The 23,726-nt window shown below is 49.3% G+C and overlaps 1 long non-coding RNA gene across 1 annotated transcript; it reads left to right on the forward strand.

Annotated features, from left to right (window-relative positions):
• The first annotated feature begins 1,404 nt into the window (after window positions 1-1,404).
• LOC119236547 (uncharacterized) lies at window positions 1,405-21,990 on the forward strand. The gene is made up of 3 exons (XR_005123100.2): window positions 1,405-1,516; window positions 13,634-13,756; window positions 21,720-21,990. It is a non-coding gene; the product is annotated as an uncharacterized LOC119236547 (long non-coding RNA).
• Window positions 21,991-23,726: the final 1,736 nt, after the last annotated feature.

Below are 23,726 nucleotides of genomic sequence, written 5' to 3' on the forward strand. Positions count from 1 at the left end.
GCACAGGGAGCTGTTCCCTGGGACAGGGAGCCGGACCACCTGCAGCCACCAAGTGCAAATCTCTGGGGTAGGTGGAGGGGGGCTTGTGCCCCGGGGTCTGGAGGGCAATGATGTCAAACCCAGCCATGTTTGGTTGGGGTCTCTGAAAGTCCCAAAGGTACTTAATATGATGTGAGAGTTCCATCTGTAAGAAAAGCTGGTGCAAGGGGGCCTTGTTTTTAGAGAAAGGGCTGTGGTAGAACTGGAGGGGCCTGCAGGCTCCAGTTCTCACAGCAGACCTGCTTCTGCCTGAATCTTATTCCGTGATCCTTTGTGGTCACTGCCCCACTTGCCCTACACAGGCTCAGGCTGCCGTACAGTCCCCGCCCCAGGGGTGAGCATCCTGACTTCCCACAGGTTCAACCTCAAAGGCCTACTTTTGATGAATGAGGGACCATGGAATCCATCCTGGCTTGTATTTGTTACTGTGCTTATTTCTGGTCTTCCCCTAAAATAAATTCTATAAATTCCATGGAATCAGGGATTTGTCTTCTTGCCCACTTTATCTCCATGGAAGTCACTCAGAAATAGCTGGTGAATAAGAAAGTGTAAGAATGTTGTCTCTGGCAGTACTGTGTTAGGAATTTATTGTTTTACTATTATCAATGCCATTGCCAGGCTCATACAATCATTGTAAAAACTATTGTTTATTGACTATTAACTAACCCTCAGGCATTCTCTAGAGGGATTTCTGTGTGTGGTCCACGTCAGTTTTTAATAATCCTAGGAGTTCCTTTCACTATTACAGGGAAAACTGAGGCTCAGAAAAGGCTGGGAACCTGCCTAAGTTAGCCCAGAGAGGAAGTTAAAGACCTGGGATATCACCTATGTCAGATGTGGGTGCTCCAACCCTTCACCCTAACCCTAGCCCCACCTACCCCCTGCTCACATTCGCATTTCCTGCAGAGCATGACTGAGCTCCATCTACACCACAGTCCACAGTCCCAAGGTCACACCCACAGGCTGTCTGCTACAAAGGGGTCACCTGCTGGGCATCAAAGGACTCCATCAAGTACCCTCTAAAAACAAACATCAGAAAGGAGCTTGGGGGAAGAAGCACTCCGAAGACAAAGTTAAATATACTTCAGCTCTTTCAAGGACCAACTGCCCACCCCTGCCCTGGGGGACTGGGTCTGGTTTGACTAATGTTGTGGCAGTTGCATATTTGATGTGAAACCATGAAGACGGTAAGTTGCAATAAATAATAACAGTGGTAATATTAGAAGTTCCATCTGAACTTGCTATGTTATATTTTATGAGCTTCTATTCAATTAATTCCCATGATAGCCTGGGAGGTAAGCATTCTGAGCGCTGCATCAGAATGGTCCGGTGGGCTCTGGATGTTCTAGAACTGGGCCACACTACCTGGCAAGTAGGAGATAGCATTAGCCTTCAGTCTTTGCAGCCTTTTTTTTTTGGCTTCATTACATTTCACTTTATTGAAAATATGTTGTCTGAATCAAGATGTGCTGTAAAGGTAAAGTATATGCAGGATTTACAAGAGACTAAAATAGAATACACAAGATCTTAGTAATAATTCTTATGGGTTACAAGTTTAAATGATAGTGTTTTAGCTATAGTAGATTAAATAAAATATATTTTAATTTCTAAAGTACTACCAGAAAATTTGAATTACATCTGTGACTTACATTTCTACTGACTAGCACTTCTAGACATATACTTATAAGTTTACATATACATGTAAGTTTTTATAAACTACTTTCTTAGTGATGCTATACACACATCCTTTGACGTCAATACAGATCTATATTTCGCCTTTTTAAAACCATTTTTTATTGAGGTAACACTAGTTTACAATACTGTGGAGGGTATGAACATGGGGAACAAATTGGTGAGGGGGCCCAATGGACCATGGTGGTGGATTATGGGCCCTTGGTGGTGGGTGTGGTGTGGCCACAACCCCATGGTGGAATTTGTGGATGAAAGGGAAAATAAAGTGCCCTGCAGTGGGGGAATTAGTAAAAATAAGTTGTGGATTAGCATGCAATTATTTCAGTCTACATTTGGTATACATTCCAGTGCTTTCCACTGGTGTGTTTAGTGTTAGGGAGGAAACTTCCCCCCACCCTTATGGCTTTTCTTGTGCTGACTGAGAGACCCAATTAACAGAAAGATTAGGAGAAACAAATTGAATTGCATACTATGGAGAATCTACATGAATGTAAATTTGAAGTAAATGGGAGCAAAATGAGGGTATTTGTCCTGAGCTAAAGAATGAAATTGGGCCCTGGGGATTCAAGGAGAGAGGAGGGGAGAGACTCTAATTAGATATTTGCCCTGCCATAGAGGTAGTTTTCTCCAATAGAAAAGATTTTTGTGATAATAGCTTTCATTCTGGGTAATATCCCAGTTTTCATTCTTCTAGGTCACTGAGGGAGTAGTAAAATTTTTTCTTGAAACTTCAGAGCCTTAATTGACTTCAGCTTGAAGTTGATTGACTTCAGCTTGAAGTTATCCACATGCCAAAGTGACACATCTTGGGGAACCATCTTTGTGGATTGACAGGGAGATCTCTAATCTCATCATCCTTGGGGACCACTCCCTAAGAACTCCAGACACTACTTTATTCAAAGCCCAAACACTCAATGTGGCCTGACCTCCAAAAGCCTTAGAGGGGGGAGCATATTCTGTCTCAAGGACTAGCAGGAGACAATGGCTGTGGAACGATCTCTGCAACTTCTAGTCCTGTTCCTCACCAACTCTTACAGTTGGGCATTTTAAAAGCAATGATTAAATTCAAGCTCTGCCCGGTCTTAGCTGTCTCATTTGGGTGAGTCACTTCCTCTTGCTGGGTCTCTGCCAAATCTCAGATCTCCTCCCCTGGGAGGGCCTTTATGCATCATCTTGCCCAAACTCCCCATTTTGTCAGATGCACAATCACCCCGCCCCCCCAGCCCCACTCTGTGGTCCCACGGATCAGTCCTGGCCACCCTCACCCCTCCTCTGTGCAGGGGAGGCAGCTGTGACTCAGAGCACGGATGGGGCCTCCTTAGCTGAATTGTCTACCAGTCACTAGATGCCAGGGAAATTCATCAGGATGAGTCTGGTGACCCAAGGAATTGTATTTGATTTTAGCTTTCAGTCATCAACATTTTGTGACTTTCAGTCATGACTCATACTCTATGCTAAGCAAGTGCAAGTAGCTAATTCTTTAGCTCTGGTTCTTATGTACATGCTTCAAGGGCACTGATGTTATCCTCATTTTCAAGGGTGATATTATTTAGAAATTAGATTTAGAGATGACTAGTTGTCATATAGCGAGTGAGTGGGCTGTAAAATGCATTGATGATTAATAAAATAGAAGCTGGAAAACTTATTAAATTCTATTATTTTTTTTTACAAGCGAGGAAACAGGTTTGTTTAGAGATGTTGAGGTCTAAAGTTCCCACAGCTGAAAAGCAGTTCAAAAGCAGTTATGTCTTTTCCAGACCCAGGGCGCACTGCCTCTCCTGGCATCCTTCATTTGCTCAGACTACTGCTTCATGTCTGTGTCATGGGCTGCCTCTCTCTCTCATTTTGGAAACCAGGCCCCCTCTCCTCCACTCAGTGCTGCCAATAGATTGAGGCATATCCATCCATAGTTGCAAAGCACTGTGGGGAAGGTCTCCGGTAACAAGAAAAGGAGTGCTTGCGAGTGACTCTTGTAGCCTCAACTGAGGATATGTCCAGAGAGGAGAGAGCATAGACCTACATGGCTATGATGAGTGAAGGGCTGAGAGGAAGGTTGCTTTTCTGAGTGCTTGCAAAGCAACTTGATGTTTACATTTGCTTGATTTTTTTTCACATTCTTCCATTTTAACCATCCAGTTATTTTGGCTCACATTCTCCTTCATTTCCTGACTTTGGGAGTTGGTCTGCATCTGGGTGACCCTGAAGAGAGATCTAGGAACATCCCTGGTGAGATTTCCTGTATTCTAGGTCAGATTTTGTGTCATATTACTTTGTGTGTGTGTTCAGTGAAAGGGCATACAGCAGGTGCTTAATAAAAGCAGTCTGAGAAGAAATTTACAGTGATAATTGCCCACATTAACTAGTGAGAGCTCAAACAAGATAGCTTTACATTTTAAGGGAGTAGAAGAAAACAACTTAGCTCAAACTTAGCAAAAGGAAATAAAAACTACAAGAGAAAGACTAGAAAAATGTGAAACTAAGCTGCTTTGAAATGATACAGATGATTCAATTAGCAATGTAGAGGAGCCATTACAACCTATGTCACAAAAATGCAAAGAATCTTGATAGTATGAATATTTTACAAACCAACATGTTGAACTACCTAGAATGATTTTTTTAGAAACATAGAACCTACCGAGAATGAGTAATAACTAAAAAATGTACAGATTAATAATAAGTACTGATTCAAGAGATTGAATCAGTAACCAAAAATCTCTAAGCACAGAAAATCTCAGGACCAGATGTCTTCTCTGGTGAATTCTAGCACCACATCTTTGAAAAACTGATATTTTAAAACTTGTCCAAAAAATTCCAAAAGGAGGGAACAATTTCAAATTTGCTTTATAAGAGCAGCATTATCCCTGATATGAAAACCACGTAGCATATTGTACGAAAACTGCAGGCTAATATCCCTGATGAACACAGTTCTAAATACTCAAATCTAAGCCAAGTGAATTCAAAGCACAATATATTATCAAGTGGGATTTATCTCTGAAATATAAGGATGTTTTCACATTCACAAGTCAATAAATGTGATGCCTCATATTGATAGAATGAAAGATAATGTGATCATCTCAGATACAGGAAAAATTTGACAAAATTCAAACTTGAAAAGCCTGACAACACTTTCATTGTAAAACAGATTTGGTATAGAGGGGATGTATCTCAACATAATAAAAGCCACATATGAGACGATCACAACAAACATCATATTCAGTGAGAAACTGAAAGCTTTTCCTCCAAGATCAGAAAACAAGGGCACCCACTCTCACTACTTCTATTTAACATAGCACTTAAAACTCTAGCCATATAAATCAGTCAAGGAAAAAAGGAATCCAAATTGAAGAGAGAAGTAAAACTCTCTGCAGATAAGATCTTACTTAGGGAAAATACTGAAAACACCATCAAAAAAGCTGTTTGAACAATGATTTTTTTTTCTGAAAAGGATAAGCAATACCACTTATAATAGCATCAAAGAATACAAATAAAATCAAGGATGTGAATCAGTTGCATATTGACAACTATGAAATACCGATGAAAAAAATTTAGACATATAGAAAGACATCCCATGTTCATGGATTGGAAAATAAATATGGTGAATATGTGTTTACTATCCAAAGTAATCTAGAGAAAGTGTGATGCCTCTCAAAAGTCCAACAGCATTGTTTAAATGGAAAAACAACCTTAACATTCATATGAAATCCTGAAGCTATTCAAAAGACCCAAAGAATCTTGAGAACAAAACTGAAGTCATCATACTTCTTGATTTCAAAATGTTACCAAGCTAACGTAGTGAGAACATTATGATATTAATGGTATAAGACAGACATACAGATCAATGAAGCGGAAGAGTCTAGAAATAAATCCATACATATGTGGTCAACGGATCTTTGACAGGAGTGCCAAGAACACACAATGGAAATGGCCAGTCTCTTTAACAAATGGTGTTGGGAGAACTGGAGAGCCACATGCCTAAGAATGAAATCAGGCTCTTACACCAGACACACCGATCAACACAAATATGTAGATGTAAGACCTGAAACTGAAAAATCTTTGAAGAAAATGCGGGAAACAGCTTTACTTTGATCTTGGTGATGATTTCTTAGATTTTACACCAAAAAGATAGGCAACAAAACTGAAAGTAGACAAACAGGACCTCACCAACCTGAAAAACTTCGGCTCAGCCAGAAAACCATGAAGAGACTGAAGAGACATCTTGTGAATGGGAGAAAGTGATGCAAACAATGTGTCTGATCAGGGATTAGGTCAAAACATGTGAGATCTTCTATAAGTCAATGAAGCAAACCAAATAACCCAGTTAGAAACTAGACAAAAGACTTGAGTGGGTATTTCTCCAATGACAACATACAATTTCCAAACATCGATAGATGCTCACCCTCACCGATCACTAGGGAAATGATAATCAGAATCACAATAACCTCACACCCCTGTGGATGTCTATTATTAATAGAGAATTCTGACAGTATTCGGAAGGACGTGGAAAGGGAAGCCTTGCACACTCTTGACAGGAGTGAAAAATGGTGAGGTAGCATGGAAAAAAGCATCAGTGTTCCCAAGAGAATTAAATGTAGAAATACTATGTGACCTGGCAATCCCACTGCTGGGTAAATATCCACAGAAAACAGGGTCTTGAAGAGATATCTGCACTCCCTTGCTCATTGCGTCATCATTTACGCAATGATGACATGGAAATAATACATATGCCCTTTAATGATGAGTGGGCAGAGAAAATGAACACATATGCAAAGGATTATTCAACCTTAAAGGAGGAAAGCTGCTGTATGTGACATGGGCGAACCCAGAGGATGGTGTAGTGACGGACGCCAGTCAGAGGAACAAACACTCTATGACTCCACTTACATGTGGGCTCCAAATTAGTGAAACTCAAAAGCGGAGAATAGTATGGTGGTGGCCAGGCTCTAGGGAGATGGGGAAATGGAAAATGATTTTCAACAGGTATAAAGTTTTGCCCCCTAGGATGAGGGGGATCTAGAGAGATGCTGTACAACACAGTACCTGTAACAATATAGTAACGTGTACTTAACTACTTAAGAGGCTAGAGTTCATATTGTGTTCTTGCCAAAACAAAAGTAAAGCCCTCACAAACAAAAACCAGAAGGGAAATTCTGGAAGCGATGTTCAGTGCCTTGGTTTAGAGTCATGGTTACAAGCATATGTCCAGACTCAAGATGTTTACATCGGATGTGGACCCAAGTTTTTGTATATCAAGCATGTCTCAAGCTTAAGGAGTACTGTTTGCTGTGGAATAACTGAACTATGAGTGAAAGTCTCAACTGCAATACCTCCAGCCTGAACTCAGGGTGGTACCGGGGAAGTCAGACCAAGAGAGTTTATTTGAGCAAAAACTGACTGGACTTGCATGCAGGCCAGAAGGGGTTGGCGCGTTCTGCTGTGCAGAGCAACAGGAGAGGCATACAGAGGAAGCACAGGAGAAAGGTTACATGATGGGGCCACCGCCAGGAGCTTAGCTGGCTGGGATCGGCCATCCTCTGCGTTTGGATTCTGTGCTCGAGGCATTTACAGACTTAGATTTTGATTTGCTTCTGCAGGCTGCTGTGCAGCCTCCATCTAATGGCTCCTTGTTGAACCAACTAACAGAAGTGGTCATAGTCTTCACCTGCCGGGCTGTGGGGAGGGCCACAATGTTGGCAGAGTGGCCGACACGGAGGCCATGAACGCGAGGTGTGAAGTCCAGCAGTGGCAGGGGAGGGCCGGGGGCTGCAGTGGAGCCTTTCTGAATGCTTAGTTTCTGATCCCCAGAATTCAGTGACTCCAGGAGATGTTGAAGAGCTGTCTTGGGGAGAGCTGAGTCATTCTGGTTTAGTGTGATCTACAGGGTGGATTCCACCGGGATGTGCAATCTGAGCAGAAAAAGATGTGGGCTGCTTTTGTTGCCTTTTCTAAATTGTACTGTTTCCACCGAGTGCTATTTCAGAGACTCCTGAGAGACCCTCTGCGCGGGAGATGCAGCCGGACTTGGAGGAGGAGCCTGAGCAGGAGGCCGCTTACTGGGCCTGCGGCGCCCCCTGGTGGCGTGGAACCCAGCATCCACGCCGGCTTCCTCCCCACCAGGCCTCCTGGTCTGTCCTGTGTCCTGGGGGACCGAGCTCGAGGAGGGCAGGAAGCGCTCCCTCTCGAGTCCACCTGCGGGCACGAACGTGGGGTCTGGTCTGCAATGACTTGTCTAGGCTCTTGAGTCAGTTACTCAGAGCTGTGTGTGTGATTGGGGGACAGATAAGGGCGTGGAATCTGAGCATTTTCCGACACCAGTAAATAGATTCCCATTAAAATCCATTACGTTGACTCCAATATTTTCTGTTAGATGACATCGCTGAAGGGGGAAAGTGAAGCATTTACTCTTTCTGTAGAGGTTGGCTGGTTGCTAAAGAGGCTGGGGTCACAGATTTCCAAAATCTATGTCATCCCTTTCCAAAAATATACAGAAAATACTTTTAAAATGTTGTATGAGGCCTCCCCGGTGGCGCAGCAGGTTGAGCACAGTGCTGTGAAGCTGTCCCCAGCCTCAGTGGCACCGGTTCAATTCCCAGCCAGCCAGGGAGATTCCCACATGGCGCGGCAGACCTCTCTTGTCTCGCCCGCTGCTCCCCTCAGAGTGTATTTCGGTCCTTCTGCCTGTTCTGCTCCCCGCTCTGTCTCTGGTGGATTCTCTCACCCTCCTGCACCTCTGGCCTGTACCCCAGTGCTTGCAGAAATAAAATCTTTAGAAAAAAGTTGCATGAAGGTTAATCTTAACATTCCTTAGGACTGTGTGACCATTATGATCCCTTTCTTGTTTCAGATAGAAAAGAGGCTGTTTTGGGGCTCCCCTGGTGGCGCAGAGGTTGAGCACTGGGTTGCGAGGCTGCCCGCAGCCTTTGCAGTGCTGGTTCATTCCCTGGCTGCCGGCGAGGGTCCCACAAAAAAAAAAAAAAAAAAAAGCCGTTTTAACAACCATGCCAGCTCTCAGGGTGCCAAGACAGGAGGGCCAGTGTGAGGGGAGTGGGCAAAGTGGCAGGCAGCCTTGGGAGTGGACGTCCTCAGAAACAGCTGCGAGGGAATTAACATAAACATGCCATCTCCTTTGGCCTAGCATTGCCTTCCCAAGAAGTTAGGTTCAGTGAATAATAGATAAAAATTTAAAAGTTAAAATCATACGCAGAAAATATTGTACTCAGGACTTTGAAAATAGTCTAATACATAGGATTATGTCAGATGGAACATGATGCAGCATTTAATTTAGAATCAGAAGACGCAAGCTGAAGGCAGGTATGAACTAGAGAATTGCAAGAGGAGGCTGTAAAGTCGTGCATGTGTGTGCCTAAAGTATATGCAGTGAAAGAAACTAATACATTTAAGATGATGTGCTTGGAGATACTAACGTCTTGAGCGAACATTAAAAGAAAATTTATATACATCCTTATATAAAGGGGTAATGATTTTCGTCTTAATACAGAATGAATCATTTAAAAATCCAGTTTATTCTCCACGGTGTAAGACAGAATGTGATGCAATTTCCGAGAGCTGAGGGCTCTTCTAGGCTGGGTGATTTGTGCTGGCATCCGAGCTGGTGACATTTGCTGAGTAAGGACAGCGAGGCAAGGTTTGGTAGTTCCTGGAGACAGCTCAGGGATTAGGAACTCTGGCCCCAGAGTTTGCACCTTGGTGTTCAACTTTGGGTAAGTTAATTAAACCCTTTGTGACTCAGTGTTCTGGTCGGGAAAATCAGTCACTAGTCGGGCCTGCCTGAAGGGCCCTTGCGAGGACAACATTAGTATTTGCAAAGAGTCGAGCAGTATCAGAGCTAGTGCTTGTGGTGCCGATCGCCACCTCCCCACCGTGCTGACTCTCATCCCAAGCGCAGCCGCGGCTGGGAGCGGGGAGCCGCTGCAGACTGGGAGGGCGGCAAGGGCCTTGCTCTGTTCCCAGCGGCCCGAGTTCCTTGGAGTAGAGAGTAGAGGGCACTGCCGTGGGTTTGAAACTGGAGGGGTTCACACCAGATGGACTCGGACCTCACCCCGTAAGACCCCCGACATGCACAGGGAAGCCACGGGGACCAGCAGGCCACGCGCCCACGGGGACCTGGCCAGCAGGCAGGAGGCCGGGCCCGGCCGCTTCCTCGGTGCCTTCGCTGAAACGCACGTGGCAGCACATCAGCCCTCGCGGATGTCATACTCTAATTTCATGCTTGTGACACTGGCACAGGCTCAGTAAACAAAGAAGAAACTCAATGGAATTTGATGGAGTTTGTCGACTCAGCACAGGCGGAATTTTGGATGGCGCACCGGGCCGTCGTTGTCCTTTCCGGTCGCTTCAGTTTCTCTTGGGGCCATAAACCTGTCAGGGGAGGAGCGTAGTCGTGAGAGCGGCGTGAGCTGAGCAGCAGCCAAGGCTGTGCCGGGTGCCAGGGCGCTGCTTCCGTGACTTTGGGGGGCCCTCCCGAGGAGAGGTCTCGGCGGCAGAGCAAGGGCGCGGCCACGGCCTACGTAGCTGCCGGCAGAGGGTGTGGGGGGGTATAGGAAACCCAAGCTCAAGTTGGAAGGGTGGGCGAGACAGGCTCCTGGCAACCGAGACGGCCAGTGCCAACATCCCGGCCTCCGGAAGACTGCTTCTGGGTGTCCGCCCTGAAGTCCAGGTCCTCTGAGCTCCCTCCAGCACCTTCCTGCCGCTGTGTCTTCCGACCCACCAACGAATCTCCCGCCCAGCTGGCATGGCAGCCTCGGGACCACAGCTCGGCATGGGCGGGGATGGATGGCGGCTGCAGGGCCCAGCGCTCACCGGGGTCGGCTCTGCCCACGGCCGCTCCTCCCCATGGGTCAGTCCTCTCCCTCCCATGGCACCAGCTGCCTTTAACTTTATTTCTCACACTAAATGGTTGCAGCAGGGGGCAAAAGTGAGTTATAATCTCTCAATGTATCAGTGATTAGAAAAATATTTAGAGCAAGTCTTATGTGTGCCAGATGTTAGAGGTTGTGTAGACCAACTAGAATGAGTTCATTTCACCGACTAATTCATAGAACCTCACACTCTGCACTGAGGTTGTAAAGACCCTGATCCTAGGAAGAACCTCTTAGCCTAAAAGGATAAATAAAACTAATGAGACCTGCAACTTATGAGTTGAACGGGGTGAGTGCTCTGAGGGACTCTGGGCCGCCTCTGCAGGGCCCACACGGGGAGCACACGGAGCCAGGATGCCCCTCGGGAAAGACAGCATTTGAGCTCAGAAGAGCTTAGCCCCAGGTTGCTCCACGTTAGCACTGTGACGTTTCAGTTGGATAAATCTTGAGGTTGGGGCTGTCTTGTGCCCAATGGTAAAAACCAAAACCATCTCCAGACATCGTTACATGTCCCCTGCAGGAGGAGGCTAACATCTCCCCTCCTCTTGAGAACCACTGATGAAGGCAGATGGGAAAGTTCCAGAAGACAAAACAGAATTTCAGCTTTATTCATAGATCGTAGGGAGTCCTTGTGCGTTAACAGCATTGCATTTCAGAGAGATGGCACTGCTCTGCGGCTTGTAGGGCAGAGGCAGTGGCCAAGAGTGATGTCCCCACTCCACTCGACGCCTACCTGGACAGCAGACCTTGGCCAGCCAGTGGTCTGATGCTGCACCAGGCAGCTCATCTACAAAACAGCCCCAGCAAGGGGGGTCATCCTGGGGGTCTTCCTCAGCCAGAGGCATGCCAATGTCCTCGGTCCCTATTCCAGTTGGGGTGGACTTCCTTACACTGCACACAGCACATGAGCAAAGGGCTTTGAACAGGACCCTGGTCTTTCTCTGATGTTTTTCAAAGAGAGACTCTTTGAAATTCTGAGTCAGAGAAGTTTCTGAACCAGAAGTAGACAGCCCAGGTCATTTGGTCCATTACTATGTGGGTGGGCTGGAGAAGGGAGGTTTGAGTAAGTGTTTTCCTCAAAGGTGCTCTGGCCCCGGCAGGGAACATGGACATTCCCAGACACTGAAGAGGGTTTACAGTCCCTGGAATAGAGATGCAGGTGAGATACCTGTGTGCAAAGGATAGCAGACGTTCCCTGCACTCATTCTTCCTGGATTAGCAATGGCAGGACCAAGACTTGAGGACCTCAAGGAATTGGTTGACCATTTCTTGATTTTCTGTGGTGTGGAATAGTGATTTTCTGCTTGAGAGAAGGCATCCCATGAGAAAGTGCTAACGGTCAGGGAACTATCGCTGGACATCACTGCGGTGTGTGAGCAGACACATTCTCAGGGTCCCAGCAACTCAAGAGAAGGTGCAATTAACCTGTCTCAGGCCACACAACTGGACGGAGCTCTGGCTGGAGCCACCTGACTCTAGATCCCCCACATTGAACCCCTGTGTTGGCCAAAGCTAGTTCCTTCCCGAGACATTTTTCAAGGTGTGGCAAACTTACTGATATTTAAAATTTTTAAAATAAATCTCAATTCTTGGATAAAACAACTGGAGGGCTTGTAAAAGTATAAGACTGCTGGGCTCTATTCCTCTCTCCCCCCCCCAACTTTCCTTCCAGGTGATTCTGAGCAGCTTATTTGGGGGTGTGTGTGTATAAGTCTTAGAATTCCCACCCTTAGTTTACCCCTGATCTTGGTTGTTCACGGCTGGCTTGATCAGCACCCCCACTTGCTATTCTTAGCTGTGCATTAATGTGCATTATTCATGGTTATCAAGTTGGATAACTGTGGTTGAGGGCCTTCTATTTTTACAATAATTAAAGGGTTTAGGGGAAAATTAGTTTAGCTACTCATGTGCCCTCACATGGCCTTGTAGGTAGGAGACAAAATGCCCAGTGAAAATGAAGGCGCACGGGCCCTGTCCGTGGTGCTGACGGACACATCCATCAGTTCACAGGAGCCAGCCGCCCCGGGCAGAGCAGGAACAGGGAAGTCTGCATATTTCCTCCAGCTCTGTCTGACACACAGGTACTTGTCAAGCCTAATGGAACAAGGACGGAAGAGAAAAGGGGATTGAGACATGCCCCAGGGGCAGCAGACTCAGTTCTTCAGCTTCAAACCCACTGTCGGGAGAAACAGAAGTGCAGGGCACAGAAAAATGACTCATGCCCAGGGCTGAGGCCAGTGCCAGGTCACTAGGCACCATGTCCTCTTTTCAGCCCCTCTGCTTCTGGCATGCTGGTTGGAGAACTGAACTGGAGGGCAGGATGGCCTAATCCGCTCAAGACAGGGCTTGTTCAAACTTAACTGTGGGGCCCAGGAGTCCACCCCCAGGAGCACTGGTTTACTCATCTATAGATGATTCTAATAGTCCCAGACTCAGATTTCATGTGAGGACAAGATTAGACAGAGGCATATGGCATGTAGAAATAACTCAGAATGTTAGCTGTAGTTGCTACCAGCCTCGGAGCTGTTGATGTCTGCATGCACCTGGTGACACCCTCTGCTCTGCGTCAATGCCTCATTCCAGAGAACTGGCCACACCATATTTCTCCTGGTCATTAAAGGGTCCTTCTCTGATGCCCACAGAGCTTCTGACTTCAGTGTGCCTCAGAACCTGCTGGCGCCTCACTATTCAAAGTACAGTCCACACACCAGAACACTTGGAGTCACCTGGGAGCTTGTTAGAAAGGTGGAACCTCTGATGTATCAACTCATAACCTGGCCTCTAATTAGCTCCACAGGTACTAGGATGCACATTAATGGTGGCACGTCCCCAGCCCAGCTAGTACAGACAGGATGCTGCAGTCGGGTGCTTAGAGGCAACATCGTTCCTGGCTATTGACTAAGCCTGTCTTTCCCATGATTATTCTATATCTAATAATTCTATTTCTTAGCACTTACTGTCAGATTATATGTGTCAGAAGCTGCCTCCTGCCAGCAACTCCACTAGCCGGCTATTGCATTTTACAGATGAGCAACCTGGGACTCAGCAATTGACCTGAGGAGAGTTGAGCCGGTTCTCCCGTGGCAGGCCAGGAACCCACCTCAGACCTTTCTCACAGTTGATGATGCGCCTGAATGCTTCAGTGCCTAGTAGGTAACAAGGGGGGACCTTAGCGTCTGCACAAACCACCCAGATGGCCACCTTTGTATCTCTTGCCAAGCTGATGAGATGGATTTTAATATTTAATTGCATGCTAACCATGAAGCAATGCCTTCGTGAATATGCAACACTGACGGTGGATATTGACCATAAGAGATCAAGAATTCCTCCCCTGCCTGATTCTCTAAATTTTGCCCCTTAAAGTGGATGTGGGTGCAGACAGACCCTGGATTCTGAGCAGCCGAGAAGTGGTGAATAGAGCCCCCTGCAGGGGGAAGGTGAGGAGGGGCATTTAGATGGGCTTCAGAACCAGAGGCACCCAGGAAAGTCAGGGGATGGGCGGAGGAGAGACGCCACGTCCTGGAGGTGAGTCATAGCTGGACACCTGGGCCCGGCGAACAGGCAATGTGACCCTCCCTGACCTCTGGCTAGCAGAGGCTTTCTCCCGCATCCATGGTCAGATTCCACCTCCTTAATCATGTGAGTACGGCACATGAGAAACCCCATTTCACAGAAGAGGACATGGGGGTTCAGACATGCCCCCGTTATGTTTCCTGCTGTCATTTACAGTATCGGGACCCCAAACACCCCAGACAAACCTGAAAGCATCACTGAGTCTGTTGCTCTAGGTGTGACCCTGAGGTCTGGGGGGTAAATGTCCTTCCCCCCATCTTGCACCGCATCACATTCAGCCGTCACTTGTAAACCGCATGAGCCAGCGGGCTGTGCCGGAAATGAAAGGTCTGCCTTCAAGAGCTTTGTCTCTCGTTGAGCCACCATCCTTGTCGTGAGCAGCGACCAGCTGGTATGTGGACCCGCAAGACCCTTTTCCAGCAGGGAGATGGGGCCTGACTCATCCTTGACGGGAAGCAGCTCACATGTCTACGGCCTCACAGTCCCTCCCCATGGGCATTTGAAATCAACGGTAAACCACAGTTTAGTCCTTATGAACCTTCAACTTGGAGTTTAAATGCCTCGCTGAGGGCACAAAGTAGGTTAGAACACCAAATTGGCACAATTGCTCAGATCCAGGTACACCAGGTTTTGCAAAGGACAGTCTACAGATTAATTGCAGAGAATGGTTTCAGGTGCTTATTAGACTATTGATTCTTCGCTTCACAGAAGATACTTCATCAGAACCCCTGGGGTGGAGCTTGGGGTCTGCTTTTTAAAAGTGCATCAGCAATCACACACTGCTTTAAAGCCATCCGTACCATTAGCACGATGTCCAAGAAATTACTATAAAGCTACAGTCGAGAACACAGTGTGGTCCTGGTGCAAGAATAAGTAGACGAGAGACCTAGACCCCCGTAAGTCTAGACAACTGTCTTTGCTGCATTGGATTCCATTTGCTTCTTTGAAAGAAATGATTCAACAAATGATCCTGGAACAACCGGACATCCCTGTGCCCAGGCAAGATTGGCTAAGAACTGGCAAATCAACCCACAAGAAGTGAGCAAGGATAGACATTTCCTGAGTGATCGAGTGAATGCATGAATAAGCCACTGTGTACTTGGGTAACATTTATTCAGAGGTTCCTAATCCCGTGTTAGAAGACAGCGAGGGTAGCGGTGGCAGAGCCCCCTGTGTGGACGGTGTGGGGGTGAGCACGCAGCACAGGCAGCTGCCACTCTGTCCCCTCCCCCCATCTTCTGATCCTCCTGCAGCACTGGGCTGTTTCAAAATGTTTTAGCTGAGAATTGCACTCGAGAGCGCTGGAACTTGAAATCCTGAGACAGAGGTATCTTCTCTCAGAGCAAACGAGGTCTGGGCATGTTCTGCCCCTTCACCCTCCTAGCAGGGGCAATGGAGCCTGAGGACCCCAGGGACCCCTCCTGTGGGGTCTGGACTCCTGCCTGCCCCACCTGGGCCCCTGCTCAGGATGAGCTGGACCTGTGGGAGCCACACCGGGCACCTTGCACCGAGACCCGGGGCTGCAGGGTCCAGGTGGAGCTGCTCAAGGCCCTTGGGCGGAGGAGTGAGGACCTGAGCAGACACCAGCATGAGGTCGGAAGAGTGTTCTCAGAACCCTGGGGTTGAAGGTCTCCTGTGGCTTCTGGAAACCTCTCCAAGGGACTGGAGGACAGCATCTCCCGACCCCACGGCCCTGCTGTGAGGGAGCTGCAGATTGGGACCCAAGGGACAGGCTTCTCGGCTACAGATGTCCACTGGACAAGGACCGTTCTGGACAGTTTCAGTTGCTGCATTCTCAAAATAAGCAGCAGGGCCAGGCCAGAAGCTCCCCAAAGGCCCTGGGCTTTCCTGGCTGCTGATTCATCGAAGCGGCCACTGTCGCCAGCACCCTAGCCCTGAGCCGTCACGAGGCTCGAGTGGCAGAGGGTAGCCCTGAACACATTTGGGGTGGGTGCTCCTAGTTCTTGTTGGCTGACCCAACCATGCCTTGTATGAAAGCATAGCCAGTGGCCATACATGGAATTCCAGAAAGGAAACTATAGGACCCTCTTGTCAGCTCAGATTGAGTTCTATCTAATGTTGGACAGAGCCGTTGTATTATTTCTTAGGGCAAGATACCGCAGACTGGGTGACTTAGTTTATGGTCTCAGTTCCAGAGGCTCTAAGTCCCATTCAAGGCGTCAGCAGCAGACACGGTGTCCCACGGAGGAGGTGAGGAATGTGTTCCGTGCCTCTCTGCTGGTGGCCACCGCCAGTCCACGGCACTCCTTGGGCTTCCTACAGTCTGCCTCTCCGTCTGCATCAGCCTCTCTTCTCGGTCTCTGGTGTGAGAATACCCCTCCTATATGGACACCAGCCATTAATCCCCGTTCCTTAAATCCTCGTTGCTGGAACCTCGTGTGGCCACGTCTTGGTTACATGAACAAAGAACATGTCCTGTTTCCACATAAGGCCATAGTCAAGTCCTGGGAGTTTGGACAGGAACATGCTTTTGAGGGGGACATTTCAACCTACAACAGCCACTTAAAATAGTTGCCTTCAGAAGGCTCAAGGCTGGAGAGAGTTCTAGATTCTTCTACCGAGCCCACGCGATGAATATAGCTAGAACGTTTCAGGCAGGTTATAGATCAGGGACCCACTGACTGCGTAAGAGGGCCCGGTCCCCACATCTGATGGCCTCCTTAGGAACACACCTGATGACCTTGCTTTTGGTCAGTTCCGAGCACCCAGCCCTGGAGTTGCCTTTCTGGGCTGGGGAGTCTCTCGGCCACCTCCGAACGCGGACTCCGGGGCAGTAACTGCCCTCAAATCATTGTTTAAACTCGCAGGCCGGCGTGTCAGACCCCGAGGACCAGAGAATGACCCGAGACCCCTGCCCAGCACATCGGCGTTTGTTTCAGGACATTCTTAGATATTTCGACGTTTTCATAGACATCAAGTGTGTGCTCAGTCATATCTGGCCTGTCCCCGTGCGTGGGGCGAGTACTTTTCCACAGTGCTGCGGAACTTTCCTCCCTCATTTTAAGCAGTGGCTGGTCTACTGGGTGCACACACTATAATTTATAGACCCATTTCCCCGTTATTCATTATTTAAGTCTCTTTCTAGTTTTTCCCCATTAAAAATAATGCCTCAGGGAATATATTTACACATAGATGTTGCTTTTCTTTCTCAGACATAGAATTATACCCTTAGGCTCAGTTCCCAGAAGTGAATTGTTGGATCAAAGAATATGAATTATTTTTGTGGTTCTGGAATAAGTTGCCAAGTTGCTTTCCAAAACAGTGATTACCAGAACAGGGGCCGGGGCAGCTCACCCCGGCCTCAGGGAGCTTGTGGCTGTTTTCTATCAACCGCTGAGGGTTTAGCAAGCACTGTTTGCATCTCTTTGTGCAGAAGTGGGGTTTGCCATCATCACAGACACACATTTGCTTTCTAGTTACAATTTCCACAAACCCAACTTCTCCACGCGTGGGCACCTCGGCGTGGTATTCAGCCTGACAGAAGATTCAGGCACAAGGTAGCTGGGCAGATGGCACAGACAGGGGTCCAGGAGGAGAGGGGGGCTTGCGTGTCACGCTCTGCAGGGGGCAGGTTTGGGGAGCTGAGCAGACCGTCAAGACACGGAGTGTTGTGTGCTCAGGTGCGGGTCCATCCCAAATGGCAAGGGTTGGGGGTGAGGATTTCAACACCAGGTGCCCCCTGGAGTGGGGGCAGCAGGGAGCCAGTCCCTCACTCTGTGTCCACTGAACCTGTGGCTGCAGCGGTCAGTACTGGACCATGAATGCAGCCGATGTCCGATTCCTCTGCCACTAGGTCCCAAGGGCTGAGTGGGAGCAGCTGAGTCCACAAAGGCAGTGGCAGGAGTGGGTGGTGAGGCCCTGTCTGATGTCCCACGTGCTGCCCCCTCCGGGGACACTGGCTAGTGGAGAACAGGAGGTCGGAAGCACAGCCCCTGTGTGCAATGTCCTGGAACCAGACCTAAGTCAAGGAGAAGAAACCTTGGTGTCAGCATTAGCAAGGGCCTGAAAGGCAGCAGGCCGGGTGATGCCAGCAGCTCAGGAAATCCTGAAGGAGGTGGCAGCTAGAGTGGCAAGTTCTCCCTTAAGGAGCCAGGAGCCCAGTGCCTGCTGCCTGAAGGCCAGCGAGCATGCACTGCCCTGGTCTTCCAGCAGGAATCCATAAACAGTTATCAAACCAACTGTCATCCTGAAGTCAGACATCTGGGCATGCTAGGGCTGGTGGCATGTTGAGAATAACCCAATGAAAACCCACATTGGGCACAGAACAAGGCCCACAAGACCCTGAGCCCAGAGCCACACCAGAGTGACAGGGAAAGCAGCTCGCATATCCCGAGTGCCCACCTCAGGCCTTGACTTACTGGCGCCCAGAGCATCGGGGGCAGGTTTGGCCCCGAAGGTCACCGTGAGCTTGCCAGACCTCCCCGCTCACAGCCCTGCCCAGACTCTGAGCCAACGTGGTCCAGCCAGTTGGCTGGACCTGCGGGCTGGAGGGACGAGGTGAGGTGAGCTGGAGGCCAGACGTGCCCATGTGTGACTAGACGGCCTGGCTACCCCACCCACACACGGTGTCTGAGGTAAGGAACCCTGTCTGCAGCCAGGAGGCATGGTAGCATTGCCGCCACTCAGCAGAGCCCCAGCACACCATGCCATGGAGCACAAGGAGACCCGCTGCCCCCTGTGCCTCAGTCTCCTCTGCCCAGCAAAGAGCCAACTGAGCAGGGCTCGGGGGCGTCCAGCCCCCGCCAGGCCAGGAGCAGCACTTTTGTGGAAGCCGTCTGGCCACCGGCACTGCTGCAAACACGCAGGGTCACCTCTGCCTGGAGACAGTGGGCCAAGGGCCAGCGCCACCTCGCAGGACACGCTGGCTGCATCCCCTGGGTCCCTCCCCAGCAGCAGTGGGGCGGGCAGTTGCACCTCACACCTGGCCTGAGCATTAGATTGACATAAGGCGCCTCAGGTGACAGCACGTGGACGCAGAGGCAACCTCAGGCATGAAGACGTGCAGAAGAGGCGAGGCTGTGTGGACCTGGCTGCTGGCACAGAGAGGGCACCTTCACCTCCTGCTTTTATGAGAAATGCAAGAAAGATACTGACATTCTCCCCCAAGTGCCTTTAACTCAAAAATAGTCTAACATGGCAGACTTGTTGGGGGGTCATTTCCCCAGTTCTCAGTAGCACCTCCAGACGCCTGCTGCAAAGCCAAGCCCAGCTTAGCATCTCAGCCTCTCAGGGCCAGCTGAGGCCGATTTCCCGGGGCTGGGCGGCGCGGCCACTCACCCAGGACAACTGACTCTGCAAAAGCTGGCGCTGAGATCCCGCCACCGGGGGCCGAATTCCCGAGTGTGGCCGGGATCGCAGTGAAGCCTCGCCGAGGAGGGTCTCTGTTCTGCTTTGGAAAATAGCTGGTCTGGGACAGCTTGGCTGGTTGGTGAACAGCCAGTTACCGTTTTAAGGTGTCCAGCATCTGACTCGGTGACAGGAAACTCAGTAAGGGGAGTTCTAGTAAAACGCTACAAGTATTGCTTTGGGGTCGAGCTGAGCTCCGACTATGATCCGGCTGTTTATTGGACCTTGGGTTGGACAGTCTACGAGATTCTCCAGTTCCCCCACCTCAAAACTAGGGGTGTTGAGGACTAAGTTGAGTGGACATGAGTGACAGCGGGCACCTGCCAGGTGCTCCGTAGGCATCTAAGGCCCGAGGTGAAGGACCAGTCTTGATCCATGCTACAGACGTGGGCGTCTCAGCTTTCATTTTGATTCTCTGCCTTGTTCTAGGTCATCAGAAAAGCATCCTAGCCAAGTAGCCTTCTCCAAGGCATCCTGGATTTAGCACAAAAGGTACTTACTAAATGCTTGGTGCCGAGAGATTTATTCATTTGTAATCTAAGTACTTACTGGCCCAGGCACTAACCACCCTAACTACTGGGCAAAATGAAACGAGAGCCACCTCTGCAGCTGGCGACTCATCTTCAGAATCAAGAGGTTGTTACTAGAGATCTCAAAGGCCAAGTTAGTAGAGTCTGGCCACATAGTGACGTTTGCTTTCCTACTTAGCTGGTTGTATAATTTCAGCGGAAAGTAATGATGCTTTCCACAGACACCGCACCATTATTTGGAGCTGCTGGTCCATGGCCATGGTTTGCTTAGTGATATTTGGAGCTCAAGGCCAACCCAAGTAGCCTTGGGAAACAGCTATTTAAAAAAAAAACAAAACACCGCATTGGCTTGATCCTCAGGCCAGCTGGTAAGAGTGCATGGCTTCCTGCTTCAGGTGTGCAGGGTAGTTAAAACCCACACATGCTCACTCGCGTGTGATAACATGTGTGGACTTAACTGCCCACATTGTCCTGGACAAGGGAACAGGCCCAGGGCCTCTCAGCCCAATCGCCACCCACAGACAGGTGAATAAGCCAGCAGCGTAACAGCCGCTGTTCACTGCTCCCCCCACCGGGAGTCGGAGGGATGGACCAAGCGGTCCTGCTCCCAGGCCAGGAAGGCCCCTGAGACCCCTGGTCAAGGCTGGCGAGACTCCTTGGGTGCTGGGTTGGCACTTGCCGGCCGTGAGAGATCAAGAGAAGACCCGCAAGGAGACGCCAGGAGGTGCTATGGCCGGGGTGGTGTGCTCTTTGGGCATGAGGTTTGGGAAAGGAACTAAACTATTGACTGAGCAAGCAAGGACGGTGGACTTGGCTGGAGTCCTTGGTTGTGCCGATTGTGGGCGCCCATCAGCGGCAGCTCGGGGCTGCCAGGCTGTGACCTCTCCTGGGTGACAGGAAGCTGCGCCGCAGCTCCAGGTTGGCTAGGTCTAGTCTCCCTTTCCCTTGTGCAGTGTCTTGATTCCCGTCTTCCCACTGCCCCCGTCCTGGGGGCCTGTGGTCTGTCCCAGGCGACGTGCCTGATTCAGAAACAAACACACAATGGCGGCTTCAATGGAGGCACCAAGGTTGATGATTCAGAGTGACCCGAATTCCCTTTGCTGAGTTAAAGGTTCATCAGTGGACTACTGGACCTCACTGTCGAAGGCACCAGAACATTCACTCTGGCTTTGGAGTGTGAGTCTTGGAGGGTTTTGCCTTTTGCTTAAGCCTATACAGTAGGAGGCTGAGCCCAAGATCAGCTGTTCCAATTCCCCATTTTTTTTTAATTCTGTATTTTCAGATTGCCATGGGATCAATAAATGCATTCCCAGTATAGGCACCGAGCACCTAGCAGGCACTAAAGGCACAAGGTCCACTTTAATTTGCTGCATATGTTAGAGGGTGTTGCAATCAAGGTTGGGCAGAGCTAGGATGCCATAGGGTCAAGGAACCCGAATTCCTTGCTGCTCAAATGAGGAAACAGGCTCAGGTATGGGGGCTGCTCTGGGGGGCTTAGGTATGGACCAAATCGAGGGCGGAGCCTCAGGTGTCTGACTCAAGGTGTCACTGTCACTGCATATTTTCCCGTTTTCTTTCTTTCCCGCCTCTCGAGCACATGGCCCCCCTGGCTGTTCTGATCTCTTGTCTCCTTCCTTTCCAGATGGTAAGGCTCCTGAAATCATTCCCCGTAAGGAAGAATCAGAGCTCAGCTCCTTGGAGGAATGGATGAGAATGTATTCAAGAGGAGCCTCGGGCAGTTTGTACCAGAATTCAAGGAAGCTATCAAAGACTAATGGGCCTTATCAAAAGGACGTAAGAACCAACAAAGAGGCTCCTGTTGGCCTGAGAAGGAAAATTTTTGTAAAATGTGATTATAAACTACAGAGAAAAGCTAGTAATTATATATTTGTAATGACACATACAGAGAGAAAGAAAAGAAACCCAATCAAAACCCAATCAAAAGCAACTATGAAAACAGCTCATTTAGAACCGCTGTATTCTAGGGCACTAATGAGAGAATTACGCATGATTCCCAGGGCTCCTGAACAAACTGTATTTCAGGGTGACCAATATTTCTAATGTGCAAGGAAACGTTTGTAGAGACTGAATAACACATCGTAAGGAATGGTAGTTCCGAGTGGTGGGATTGACTCAGAATAGCCCCTCACTGATGAGGCATCCGATGATGTATTGACAAGGAATTTTGCAGGAGAACTCAAGCAGGGCCACCTGAATCGGTGTGATTAGTAATTAGCTATGACTCTCTCGCCGTTGTGTTGCTGTGTGAAGCACAATCACACCTGTGGAATGTTTGCCAAGAAGCCAAGTTCATATAATGAAACCCATGAGCAGGGTTCAACAAGGTAAGCCCCTGGCCCAAGTTCTGACTGAACTGTGTTTGTGTAAATGGCATGGCGGGCATGATTTACATTTAAGCCTATAAATAAAAATAAGCCTGCCCTCCAGAGTCTAGAACATTTACTATTGAGGCATTTAGAGAAAACAGGCTGATCCCCTGGCTTGGGATCGTACTGATGTCTCGTCAGACCACTTGACATCCCAAAAGGACTGGTGTCCAGAGAGCTACATGTAGGGGCGGCCCACCTGATAAGGCATGAGCCAGCAAGGCCCCAGCAGAGAGGCAAATGCTTCAGGGAACTGGTGCCAGCCTCCAGGATGCCAGAGGCCCTGACGGATGCCGTGAGGCTGCGTCCTGGCAGGGAGCGTGTGGCCTGAAGCTGGGCCTTGCGCATCCTGCAAATGACTCCCTTGGCAGAGTTTTGTTTTCTAGCCTCATAAACTGGCTTTGCAGGATTAGCTGCTCTGACACCCCGGTGACTTCACCAGGGCACAGAGCAGGTGCTGCATTGAGGATGGACCATATAAACTGTCTTCATGCGGGAGCTCCAGGCTGCTGTGCTCAGAGACAGGCAGACAAGTCATGGCCTTAGCGTGACCTAGTCCTGATCAGGGGGGAGCAGGATGGCAGATGAGCAGGGAGGAGCGTGGTTGCCACCCAGTGACCAATTTGATCCCTTGGCGTGGCTGTGCCTGGTTGTGATGGGAAGTGACAAGGACCCATTGACTCCTCTGCCTTGACCCCCAAAGGATTAGGAGTCTGGGTCTAACTGAGGGGGTCGGTCAAAGGGAGGGTTCCAGAAGGAGCGGAGGGGGCAAGCCAGTGTCAGCTGTGAGTGCAAGAGGGGTTAAGTGGGCAGACAAAGGTGAGAACTTGACCCAGCTCCCTTCTCTGCTTAGTTTCTTCCTGGAACTCAGGCCCATGGAGCCCTGGACGAGCTGCTCCCAGGATCTGTGTGAAGGATTCTCCACCTCCCCAAGCCACACTCCACACCCCCAGTCTCGGCTGCCTCCGTACCAGGCCGTGTGCTAGCTTCTTCATCTGCTTGGCGGAGCGCGACGCCGCAGGAGTGTTCCCAGGAGGATCCCACACGCTCTCCTCCGCTGGGCGGGAACCCGCCCTGGGCCGCCTGCACCCCACATGCTCATCACGGCCTCGCGCCTGCCCCATCACGGTCAGGATCAGGGAAGGGGCCGAGGGCAGCCATCCTGCCTTTGTTCTTACAAGTCTCCTGGGGCGGGGGAGCAATGCCCTGGAGAATGGGAGGTTGGTGTTTGGCTAGTGAGCGCCGGAACCAACCAGCTCCCC

This window comes from Talpa occidentalis, unplaced genomic scaffold (genome assembly GCF_014898055.3).
Source record: "Talpa occidentalis isolate TD23 unplaced genomic scaffold, MPIMG_talOcc4v2.1, whole genome shotgun sequence".
Taxonomy (NCBI): Eukaryota; Metazoa; Chordata; class Mammalia; order Eulipotyphla; family Talpidae; genus Talpa; species Talpa occidentalis.